The sequence below is a fragment of the Micromesistius poutassou genome (assembly GCF_964030765.1).
Source record: "Micromesistius poutassou genome assembly, chromosome: 16".
NCBI classification, from domain to species: domain Eukaryota; kingdom Metazoa; phylum Chordata; class Actinopteri; order Gadiformes; family Gadidae; genus Micromesistius; species Micromesistius poutassou.
In genome coordinates, this window is record NC_140286.1 from 9767793 (window position 1) to 9773082 (window position 5290).

Sequence of the window (5290 nt, forward strand, 5' to 3'; positions counted from 1 at the left end):
CTCCTTTGGGACAGGGTGCCTAACGGTAACATGACTATTGCCCACACTTTCCACGTATGTTCAGGTTTAAGGGCATACACCTTGTTTAACTGCTTCACCCTGCGTCACCTTCGCCTGCAGCTCTTCGTCTCAATTAACACCTGAAATTGAAGAAAAATAAAACAATCAGGCAACTAAGCTAGCTCTCTCAAACAAGGGACTTTGTCTTATCATGCCATTTCATCCGTTCAGTGTTCCTGACATCAGTAAGGTCTAAAGAAAGTGTAAGCCCTCTACTAAGATTGTACGCTACAACACCTCCACAAGTTGGATGATCCCTAACCTCCATTTATTTATTTTAACTCTGCTTGAGCACACTTGGGAAAAAATGGAGCTTGCATTAATATAATGAGTTGTATTGACATAAGAGGGTTATAAACCTCTTTGTTTTCAGCCCGTTAATGGCATCATAAAACACTGCGCCATTAAACATAGCGTCACTGTTATGTATGTGGGTTAAAAATTAACGCTTCCTTGGAGTCTGTCTCCGCAACAGCACCGCCCCCTTGTGGCGGGATGGTTAGTTGTGTTGGGACTCCTGAATACATTCCATTATGCAGTGCCAACAGGCCTAAAAGGCCTTAAAACTCGCTACCAAAATATGAATTACAAAATATGTGACCTAATGATGAATATGCAAATAGGCTAAAGTAAACTTCCTGTAAATGTTTTTCCCCCCAAAAAATGGACACACATGTATACACATATATTTATATATAGTTATTTTATATTTGTATACATACATATACCTACAACATATACAGCAGGGGTCTGTGTGGGGCACAGTGGTTTCAGGGCGTCCCTTCTACCTGCCCCAACAGCAAGTGTTCCCGTTGCTCTGGTTTGGGTTGCAGTTGATTCATGAACTCTACACAATCTTTGAGGACGTAGGCCCAAGGGTTGAGACCGAGCCGACAAGTCAGCTGTGGTCTGCTGTAAGCCAATAGTTGTACATAAACTATTGGCAGGTATTGGTAACACATTTTGTTTACTGGCATACATTGGCGGCCTCCCCTGCTGCTATTGTTGCTGATGACTCATTTCCCATATAGTCCCCATATCACTTAAACCGCCCTGTGACATGCATGAATGTACAGTAATTTTTAAGCTAATAGTGTTGATCTCCATCAGGCGTAGGTTGGAAAGCGGTCTGAGCAGCCGATTATAATAGCCAATTTTAATGGTGGGGCACAGCCCAATGAGACTTAAGTTCAAACAAAGGGAACATTATGCAAGATTGCATATTTAATTTGGGCTGTGTGAGTGTGACCTGGCCCCTTACCTGATGAATGCAGAGGAAGAATGTCATCAGAGTATGCAGTTCTGTGTCATATTTTCATCCAAACTTCCAACTGTTTTAACAGATAAAAACAACTAAATTGATGGGACTCTGTAATATTCCTTAAAATAGTTTGTGAGTTTTTATTTGTCTTTTTAGCAGAGACGAATAACCGAAAATAACTCCTACTAACAGCTTATCTGTCACTGTATGTTCCACATATTTTCCGTCATTTCATTATTCCCAAGGATAATGCTTTGGGCCTTTCGGTATCTGCTGTCACAAAACTGAACGTTAAATGGTAACTTTACCAATCAAAGGAGATAGTGACTCATCAAGGATACAGCCAGGAAATTGTATCCATCTGGCTGACTTTCTAGGTGATTTTTGTTCAAACAAGGGTCTGGTCAAACAAGACTCGATGTTCTGCAGTCAGATTCATCAGTTCGGCACATTTCCAGCACTGCCTGCTTAGATATTTTGAGGAGAAATACTTACAGAAATGCTGTATTTTGTGAATTTGGATGTGAAGTGTGAATGTTGAAGTGAAGTGGGAGAGTGCATGTGAAAGTATTGTCAAATTTGCACAAACTCTGTGTGCAATATTACAGATGATGCCCAATCCATTATAATAAGGGAATTCATCTTGTTTTTAAGATGCTCATGATTCCTTATTTTGTTCGTCATGACTAATTTATTTCAATTTCATTTTTTTTGTTTAAATAATAGAAATCAGTCACCAGTGTCACCAGTTTATGCAAATGTTTGGTGTACATGTCTAGAGTAATTTCGAAGTCACGTGGTCGCTAGTCGCTACGTCCTCAGAGAACGCCCTACGCTCATTTACGTAACGCAGGAAGAAAATATACGTGAGGCGTATTCCATATCGCCACAAGATGGCAGCATTGTTAAATCCTGGAGAAAAGATGAGGGCTGTATTTGATTTAGTTCATATTTGATGGCACCATAGAGCCTTCTCGATATGTCTGTCGTTGATATCAACAATCTTTCTAAAATACAGAGAGGTTTGCATTTACTAGTTGTATTCAAAGTGTGAATAAACAGCATGCAATACATATTCTCTTGATTACTTGACCAATAATTGAATATGATTAAAGATAAATCACCTTTATATAGGTGATTTATATGCATTCTCCCCTGTCTTGTATCTTTATAAAAAATATGGAAATAATGTCCCAGTTGTAGTGCTCTGCAAGGCCATAGATTTACATAATCATGTTAAATTACTCTTGTCTTGTCAGGAGAAAGATTTAGCTTAGTGTTGAGGGTGGAGCCAACGACTGCGTAACTAACTTGGGGTAAATTGGGTCCCTCCTAGATTATAATTGCATAACTGTTCAGGATTTCCCGCAGAAAATGAGAAGAAAGGAGACAGAAAGTTACCATCCTCTGGCTATCTTATATCTTGTTCCTTTAAAGTTGGATTTAAAAAGTGTGTTTGCGTGTGTGTGTGTGTGTGTGTGTGTGTGTGTGTGTGTGTGTGAGAGAGAGAGAGAGTGTGTGTGTGTGTATGTGTGTGTGTGTGGGTGTGTGTGTGGGTGTGTGTGTGGGTGTGTGTGCACTGTCTTAATGAAGGAAAACAAGCTAGAAAATGAGTTTGCCTTAGTTCATTGCAAAAATGCTGAATATACATATTTTTTTAAATAATAATAATACAAAAAAGATCAAATATATAAGGCACACCAAGAAAGAAAGTGTGGAACTATCGAGTATAAACTAAGTTACTGGGTAAGTTTAAGGCAAAAAAGAACCGTGAGCCATGAGGAACAACTCTTAAATAATGCACCCTCATCCCAAACAGAAGCAGGTATTTAGAGCAACCTGCAGTGTGAATTCACCCTGAGGTAATGCCATTTTTTTTATTCATCGCCTTCTTAACGGTGCTTACTCTTTCAAAAGTGCTCGCTGAGCTGTGTTTAGGAACCCCTGAGGCTGTTTCCACTTGTCCTGTTGCTAAACAGCTGACGGTAAAACTCCCTACGAGTCAGTGAGCCCACAGTAACCTCAATCAGCAGTAATCATTCACAAACATTGTGCGATAGTTGTTAGGGCACACGATTCGAATTTGTCTGTTTGCCGTCGATTTAAACGAAGCACTCACATTTAAACTAAGCACTGTTGTGTTTTTTCTGTACATGATAGTGTGAAATGTTTTGGACATTTCTTCATAATATCCATTTTAGTTGTGTCGTGTGAGGTTATGAAGTGAAATTAAGTATGTCACTCAAATTTTATGGCATGTTTATTATTGACTCAAATTGGCGTTCAATCATTTCACAAGCCAATCAAAAGCAATAGCTGCAATAACCATTTTGAGATATTAATACACATTCATCACTGTTAAAGCTGAAATGCAATACAGAAAAAACGGATTCACATAATCCAGGCTATTCACGCTTTGATTAAAAATGATTTACACTGTGCAATCTACAAATATGAGCTCCCAGTGGTGTCCATGAGTGGTTAGTGACATCACACAAATCACCCAATGGTATTCAGCCACAACTTTATTACTCAAGTCTTCCTCATGAAGGTTGTTTTTCAACAACAAAGATGTGGTGCATTTAAGATGGGGGGAAAGCATGCAATGGTGGTATGCAGTAGTCAGTTGTTGTTACTTTAGGGCCCAACATCACATGAGAGCCACTCTCACTTGTCCCAGGGGTGTGACCTCTTCTCAGCACTCTGAACATAGTGTGGTCCTTTTACAAATGATCCAGGAATATCTATGAGGGAAATGGGGTTGAAAAGTTGATTGAAAAGTATATCCACACAGATATAGGATAATCGCTATACATAATGTTGGTATATGTTGATCAGTCATTATGTCATTATTTGAATCTCTCTCTTACGAACACACACACACACACACACACACACACACACACACACACACACACACACACACACACACACACACACACATGAACACACGCATGCAATGCAGTGTAATTGACCACCAAATTGACCAAATCCACCATCACCTCATCACCTAATCGCATTCATACCATTGCAGGACTGTGCAATGAAAACAAAAACATTCCCGTGTCACACAACAGTTGTATATCCTAGTGGTGAGAGAGTATAAACTACCACCCTCCCATCCTTCATTTCATTGGTAAAAGGCTTTGATGTCCCTGGAATAAGCTGCAGCTAACTGAGGCAAGATCAAAGACAAGCCCGGCTCTCATTTAGACTATCCTCTGTGAATATGAATGTGGGGAGCTACCTCCGACGTTAGTCTGTTTATGATCCATGGCGACCTTTCATAATAATCAATTACTTCTAAAATGTCTACAATGTTTGAATGTATGCAGACGTGGTCATATTCGGGATAATAACCCAAAGGTTTTGTATCTCAAATCATCAAATATACATGGAGTTGGAAGTATTTTGGAAGGCTTGTTTATTTGAAAAACATGTACGTTTTTAAATGTATTAATTGGCAAAAATTACCCTATCCATTCAACAATGCGTTTTTTTTTTTTCTCATCCGACTTTCTCTCTTCCTTTGGCCTATTACGGGGGTGCGCACGTCGCAGCCAATCACAAACCGACTCTTCCTTAAAGCTTATAGTGGATTAGCTATTATCGACTGCTGCCGCACCAGCATCACTCTATAGAATCGGGGAAGGAAGGAAGATAGGCACCGCCGTGCACACAGTTTGGCATATTTAACATTTTCCACGGCATTAGCTCACCGAGAATGTGCTGCTCATGCTCACTCTTCTTGTGCATCGGTTGACTTTGGCAAGCGCATCGAAGTAGGCTGCCGTGTATAGTCGCATCGGAATCTCTGGAGGAGTGGGGCTGAAAAGATCCAAGAAATGAGCATCTGTGGAAAGGGTTTCTGATTCATTACGTAGACGTACAACGATGGATCTTTATATCAACACCACGCCGGCTATTTAGCGCGGCTCGTTGTTTTTTTTTTTGTCTTCTCGCGTCTCC